At 46.5% G+C, this 7,790-nt stretch overlaps 1 pseudogene; it reads right to left on the reverse strand.

Moving 5' to 3' along the window:
• Nucleotides 1–556, reverse strand: part of LOC103750088 — a 2,481-nt pseudogene extending 1,925 nt beyond the window's left edge.
• Between the last annotated feature and the right edge of the window lie 7,234 nt (nucleotides 557–7,790).

Below are 7,790 nucleotides of genomic sequence, written 5' to 3' on the forward strand. Positions count from 1 at the left end.
TAGATAAAATAGTTTTTGAAGTGAGTAGTCACAGCTAGGCATTAAAATACTAGACAACTGGATATGGTTGTATAGCGCCCAAAAGTCTTCAACAGTATCAAACTTAGAGATCAATTGAAAGTTTGCTTGCCAAGTTTTGCTTTTAACAGTTTTTCAAAAAACAAAGTGTGGGGCTGGAGAGATGGCTCAGCGGTTATGAGCACTGGCTGCTCCTTCAGAGGACCGGGATTCTGTTCCCAGCACCTACATGGTGGGTAACAACCCAGGGGATTTGATGCCCTCTTCTGACCTCTGTGGGTATTGCACAACACAGGTGAACTTACATACATGCAGGCAATACACTCATATACATATAATAAAAATAATAAATATTAAAATAAAAACAGCAACAGCAGCAACAAAAAAGAGTGCCCACCTGTTTTAAACTCAGGAGGTCCTTGCAAGGCAAGAGCACCAACTAAGTTCTCTCCTCAGCCCTATATTGTTTATTCATCTTTCATTTGTTGACTGAGCAAATAAATATTTAATGATCACTTGCCATGTACCAGCCAGGCATTAGCCACAATGGCATCAAGATTTATTTTATTTTTTAATTACATGTATGTGTTTGTATGTGGGTGTGTGTATGTGAGTGAAGTGCCTATGGACTCCAATAGACAGCGTCATATCCCCTGGAGCTGGAGTTAGAGGTAGCTGTTAGCCATTGGATGTAGGTGCTGGGAACCCACTTCAGACTCCCTGGGAGCACTCAGCCTCTGAGCACTCTCAGTTCCTCCTTCTCCTCTTATCAGGACATCAGTTATTGGATTTAAGGTTGATCTAATTCAGTGTAACACCTTTTTAACCAATTGCACTTGCTCTAGGTAGATGCAAGTTTGGGAGGGGGGTTGACACTATTCAATACATTACAGTCTGATTCCCCCAAACAATCACTTTGATTCTATGTTCAAAGTACAAACATCCCAACATCCCACCAAGTCTTAACTCATTCCAAAAGGGAGGAAATGGAAAGGGCCAAGGGGTCAGATAAGCATCCTCCAAGGGGTTCAGGGTTTGGCCCTCAGAGGTTACAACACATAGATTACTAGGACTCTAGTCTCTTTCTCACTTTTACTTGCTAGCCATGAGGTAAGATTTGTTTGGCCACATGCTCCCTGCCCATGCCATCTGGCATGACCACTAGAGGCTCAAAACAAAGAGCTTAACCTATCTGGGACTGGATTCTCCAAAGCACTGAGCACAAATGACCATTTATTCTTCCTAAGTTAATTATCTCAGGTATGTCGCTATGGTGATGGCGAGATGATGGTCACAGGATGACTTGGCTCAAAGTAAATCTGAACCCCAGCAACAAGTTCCATTTAGGTTTTGTGGTCTGATAATGATTCTCTGAGGGCTTAATCCTCTGTCCTCTGAGCCTGCAGTGGTGACCCTGTTCCCTGAGTCCTTGGCAACAGCAGCAGGCCTGCCTTCTCCAGCCTGCCTTCTCTGGTCTGCCTCCACAGCCCTATCTCTGCTCTCCAAGCCCTTGCTCCTTCACCTTACTCATCTCCATACCTTTCAGTCCAAGCTGGTCATGCTTCTCCTGGTGTGACAGTCTCCAATTAACTCATGGGGACACATGCCATCAGACAAGAGACTCTGCCCCAGCTAGTCTTAGATCCCCCATCCCATGCTTGGGCTCTGAGATGAACCATCACCTATGGGTGACACCTCTAATCTCTTCAACAATGTCCAGTAACACTTTCAGTGTTATATGTGCTGGCCACACTCTCTCAACAATGCATTTCTTTTTTAAAAAATTTTATGTGTATGACTCTTATGCCTGCATATGAGTAAGTGCACCCAGGTCATGCTGCAGTGCCTGTGGAGATGAGAAGAGGGTGTTGGATCCCCTGGAACTGGAGCTAGAGACAGTTGTTAGCCACCATATGGGTGCTGGGATTTGAACCCAGGTCTTCTGCAAGAACATCCAGTGCTCTTAACGGCTAAGCCATCTCTTCAGCCCCAACTATGCATTTCTTAAACCGGGCCTTTAATCCAGCCCTAGGGAGGCAGAAGCAGGCAGATCTCTGTGAGATAAGAGTCCACCCTGGTCTATATAGTGAGTTCTAGGTTAGCTGGGACTCCTGAAGAGACTCTGTCTCAAAAATAAACAAAAAACTCACAATGTATTTTTTAATTTTAGCAATCTGGACAGGCTGGCAGCCTGCTCAGTGATCAAGCACTGCATCCCTTTTGTTTACCACTTCCTCAAGTTCTGTCTCCTCTCTCAGTGGTTGCTACAAGCAGCCAGGAGAAACTAGGTCACATCTTCTGCACCTTGCTGGAGAGCTCCTTGGCTCCATGTCCACGTTCACTGCTTACGAGTTCTACTTTCCTTCTACCCAACACCACAAGACAGTCCATCCATGCTTTCTGTCTTTCTAGCAAAGATCACTTTTCCCCTTGTGCCCATTATGTTCCCTCTAGGGCCTCTGCTGAAGCTCTGTGTGTTCACATTTCTACCAACATTCTGTTCATGGTGAGAATTGTATTTGCTAAGATAAGAGTTTTCTCTACATTTCCCTTTTCTTTCTGAGCCCTCACGAGGAACTCCTTAAAGAACTGGCCCTATTTCAACAATCACTTGGAGGCAATTGGCATTGTACACATGTGGTACACTTATATGCATGTGGGCAAAACACTCATACACGTAAAAAAGTTAAAGGTTCCATCTCTTAACATTGTTAAAATTGTGATTAAGTTTCCAACACAAGTTTTTGGGTGGACACATTCAAACCAGAGCTCTAGACTTTTTTCACTAAGCTTCTTGTATTAGTGCATTTTGTTTTGTTATCAAAAACACCTGAAGCAGGTGAATTTTGTGAAGGAGAAAGGTTTAACTCACTGCTCTGGAAGTTCAAGGGCACAACACTAGCATTAGCTCAGTTCTTGGGGACCTCATGGTAGATGAGTGGTATGCATGTGGGAGAAGGTCACATTTTAAATATTTTATTTATTATTTTTATTTCATGTGTATGCGTGTATTGCCTGCGTGTAGGTAAGTGCATTCGTGTCATGATACGCCCACAGAGGACAGAAGAGGCTGTTGGATCCCCTAGGACTGGAGTTACAGACAGTTGTTAGCTGCCATGTGAGTGCTGGGATTTGAACCCAGGTCTTCTGCAAGAACAGTCAGTGTTCTTAACTCCTGAGCCATTTCTCCAGCCCAAAAGGTCACATTTTAAAACAAGGGCATAACCCAATGATGTAAGGACCTCCCACCAGAATTCGCCTCTTAAAATTCCCTCTCCCCTCCCAGGCCTCTAGTATGTGAACCTTTGGGGGAATTAACAATGTCCAAATTTAGCACCCCTCAGAACCCTCCTAGCCTCCAAAACTACCCAATTCTCAAACTACTGTCACACTGTCAGGCACTGCCTGCAGCACACCTGGCAGCATCCCTTTTAGGGCTGCTATTCAAGTTACCACAAGCTTGATGGCTTAGGACCACAGAAGCTCAGAGTCTCGATTTAGAGGCCACAGGTCTAAAATTAAGATGTCTGCTGGGCCACACTCCCTCTGAAAACTTTAGGGAATGATTTCTCTTGTGTCTTCCTAGTTTCTGGTGACTGCAAGAAACCCTTGTTATTCCTTGGCTGGTGGCCCCACCACTCTGCTCTCTGCTCCTGTTGTCTAGTGGCCTCCCTCCTGTGTCTCTGTGTATTCTCTTCTTTTTAAATATTTATTATTTTTATTTCATGTGTACGAGTGTTTAATCTGCGTGTATGTAAACGCACCTGTGTTACACAGTGCCCACGGAGGTCAGAAGAAGACATCGGATCCCCTAAAACTGAAGTTACAGACGTTGTTAGCCACCATGTGGGTGCTAGGAATTGAATCTGGGTCCTCTGCAAGAGCAGCCAGTGCTCTTAACCTCTGAGTCATCCCTCCAGCCGCTCTGTGTGTTCTTTTCCTTAAAAAAACAATTACTGGATTTAGGGACCTTCCTAATTTGTAATGGCTATTCTTTCTTTCTTTCTTTCTCTCCTCTCTCTCTCTCTCTCTCTCTCTCTCTCTCTCTCTCTCTCTCTCTCTCTCTCGTCATGTAGCCCAGGCTACACTTGAATTTTCTACATAGTGAACACTCACCTTGAACTTATCCTCCTGCTTCTGCCTCTTGAGTGCTGGGATTACAGGCAGGGGCCACTGTGGACGCCAAGTTCAAGGGCCAAGAACAGAGGGTCAAGAGGATCCAGGAGATTAGAGATTCATGGAGCCACTAGCAAATAAGTCATGCTTTATTTTCTCTGGGCAAGGGTACACAGGCTACTGGGGAGGTGGATAATGTGCCAAGGTACATGTGCCCTTGGTCCCAAGGACTTTTTATTATTTATTTATTTATTTATTTATTTATTTATTTATTTATTTATTTATTTATTTATTTATTTATTATGTGTATGAGTGTATTGCCTGCATGTATGTGAGTGTACCCATGTCGTGCAGTGCCGCAGAGGATGGTTCGTAGCCCCCGTGTGGGTGCTGGGAATCGAACCCAGGTCCTCTGCAAGAGCAGTCAGTGCTCTTAACCACTGAGCCATCTATATCTCCAGCCCCAATCCCAAGGACTTTTTATAAGAAATCACAAAAAGATAGCCTCTTGCCAAAACTGGTTATATAACAGATTACCTGGTTATGCATTGCTGGAGTTGGAACCCAGGGCTTTATGCATGCTAGGCAAGCAACTACCAACTAAGCTACAGCCTTTCCTTCCAGTTTGTACGAAGGAAAACTGTAGGAATGCTGCCTTGGCGTCCTTTGGTCCTGGCTCAGCCTCATACTTCGGGACCTGAATCTTCTGAGGCATTCTCCCCTTAGGTCTTCTTTTAGACAGATAAAGCTCTGTACCTTGAGCCATTTGGCCACTTCTGCTCTAACTCTGATAGCCTTAACCACCTCACTATTATGAGTGTGAATCTTCGTTGTCAACTTGACTTGATGAAAAGACACCATGATAATATACCACTGAGTGTGTCTGCGAAGGCATTTCTAGAATGGTTTAACAAAACAGAAAATAGCTACTCTGGATTCACATCACCATTCCACAGGCTGGGGTCCTGAACTGAATTAAAAAAAGAGAAAGTAAGCTGAACACCAGCATTCATGACTCTGCTTCCTAGTTGCAATACAATGTGGTCAGCTGCTTGATACTTCTGCTGCCAGGACTTCTCCACCATGACAGACTGTAACCTCAAAGTGTGAACCAAAACAAGTCTTTCCTCCTTTGAGTTAGTTGCTTTAGTCAGATATTTTGTCACAGCAATGAGAATAGTAACTTGTATTAGTTGTATTAGAGTATCACCCAAGCCCCTGGTGCTTAGCCCTGTGCACTCTTCTAATAAACCCATCTAGTCCTGGTTCAGGAAACAGGCCTCAACAGTACTGTGGGCCCTAGGAAAGACTTGGCTCCCCAGGTCCCTCTTTCTTGCTTCTTACTTGCTGGTTGGGCACACAGGTCCCCAATGCTCCCATCTTCTCGCTGGCCCTGTGAGATAGTCTATTGTGTGCTCTCTGGGCTCTGTGAATAACAAACTTTGTCTTTTTGCCATTCTGTTCTGAGCATCCCTGGCCACTCTGAGCCTAGCTGAAGCCCCACACTTCCAAAGTCACAGCAGGGTGCCATTCAACACATCCTGTATTAGCTTTCATCCCTTCCCTGCCTTGTTCCCTACTCCTCTACCAGTTCCTCAATTGCCTTACAAATGAATTTCTTCCATTCAAATCCATGTAGCAGGGTCTGCTCCTGGGAGGACCCAGCTAAGTCTAGGCTTTCCTGTGCTGAGCAGCAGAGTCTGCCTCTGTAAATGGGGAAAGGCAGGAGCCTCTTCCTACGAGGCTCTGCAGGGACAGAGGACTCAAGGCCTAGCAAGGCACAATGATTATTCCCTGACTCTGGAAAGTAGGTTGCTTTGAGATAAGAAATTGTCTTCCTTGGAAATGAATGGGCTGTTGGGTTGTCAATAGTTTTCCAATTGCCCTTTGGGGATGGGATTTGCTTTGGAGGTGTGTGGATAATTTATATCTTTGAGCTTTGACAAAGAAAGGGAAAGCCAAGCTCTTTTTGGGGGGGGTGGATAATCATAAGGAAGGAGTATGTAGTGTTTGTATGGGCTGAACAGGGGTTTGGAAGACTGAGATTCCTAGAGGGTAGGTATGGCCTTGGCAGGAAAGGAAACTTCTCATCCCTCACAGAGATGCTGTGAGCCTGGGTTCTGGATAGGAGAAACATGGGCAAGGCAAGACATTCTGAAAGACACAAGCTGGTCCCTGTTGGCAGCTGCTATGTAGGGTGGTCAGCTGTTTGTAGGAAATACCTTACAGGAAACTGATCTTGTATATCGACCTGAGGTGAAATCAGAAATCAGCCTGTCTACCACCACTGTCTGGGCCTCAGTGGGAACTTCCTCCTTCTGGTTCCAAAATGGCCTATTCTCAATGACAGCCTGCTCCTCTCATGGTCAAAGGCTTCATCGTGGTTCACATGACCACCCTGAAGCCAGTCCTCGGAACTGAGGGAAAGGGGTGATTGCTAACACCATCCATGCCATGGATACAGAGGGAAGAGCCTACTTCTTGGAACACCCTTGATTTTCCCAAAATTTAGGACTGTGCAGCCTCTAATTTTCTGAGATGATTTCTACTATGTTCCTGAGACCTGTCATGTTCTATACTGGCTGGTCAGAGAGGGCTGAGTCTAGTCCCTGACCAGCACATTTTTATCTTGATAAGCAGGGAAATAAAACACAGAGGGGGCAAGGACGGAAAGTGGGTGCCATTCTTGGAGACCCCTAGGCATGTTCCTGCCCAAGGCAACATCTGAGCGTGAGCTTCCTGTGGCCCAATAGGAAGAGGCCTGGGAGTCCTCAGGATTCAAGGGCAAACTGTCAGGTTGGGTGGTGACGCAGGGTTGTTGGCCAAGGAGGCCTGGCATTATGTTCTAGAATGTGTAGAATGTTTCCCTAAGGCCTGCTCTGACCCTGCCACCCCCTTCCTTGGCTCACCTAGATTTCCAGTTCTAGGGTCATAACACCCCAGCAATCACAGGCAGAGCCCTGGCCTGGGAGGAAGAGGCCTGGGTGGGTGCTCTTGCTCTCAGTCCAAGAATTGGGGCAGGAGCCCTCCACCCACAGTGATAAATGACCACCAGAGAAGTGTGGGCAAGCAGCCACCAACTACTAGGGCACTGCCTGGCAGTGCTGAGAAAGGCAAATAGACCTATCTAGACTCCACCCATAGACAGCTGGCCTCACCCATGCCCATAAGGAGCCCTGTACCATGGGCACCTCAAGCCAGCTATTGAAGGATCTAGCCCAAGGGGTTACCATGCAGCAGCCCCCATAGCTGGGCTGGGCCCAGGGCGCTCCCTGATATCCCCATAAAAACCCATACAGAGACAGAGGTGAGCCCCCCTCCTCCGTGGACACTTAGTGCCTGGACAGGCTGCTAAAAGGATTTGGGTTCCTGGACAGCAAGAAAGGGCCTCGAAGCAGCTGGTGCTTAAGGTCCAAACCCCTGTAGGCACCAGGACTGACTCAAAGCCAGAAGGTCCCAAATTCCAGGTCTTCTAGCATGCTGGCATCCAGCCCTCTCTGCTTACATGGGCATGTGAGCCCACCATGGGGTCTGACCCACTGGGTCTACACTCCCATATACCTTGTCCTAGGGTGTGGCTGTCTGTCTGGGACTCAATTCAGTGGAAATTGATATGTGAGCAGGAGCTGTCACTGATACCCTGGGGATGGTGGCTG

The sequence above is a fragment of the Nannospalax galili genome, unplaced genomic scaffold (assembly GCF_000622305.1).
Source record: "Nannospalax galili isolate Female #2095 unplaced genomic scaffold, S.galili_v1.0 scaffold1532, whole genome shotgun sequence".
In the NCBI taxonomy this organism is placed as follows: Eukaryota; Metazoa; Chordata; class Mammalia; order Rodentia; family Spalacidae; genus Nannospalax; species Nannospalax galili.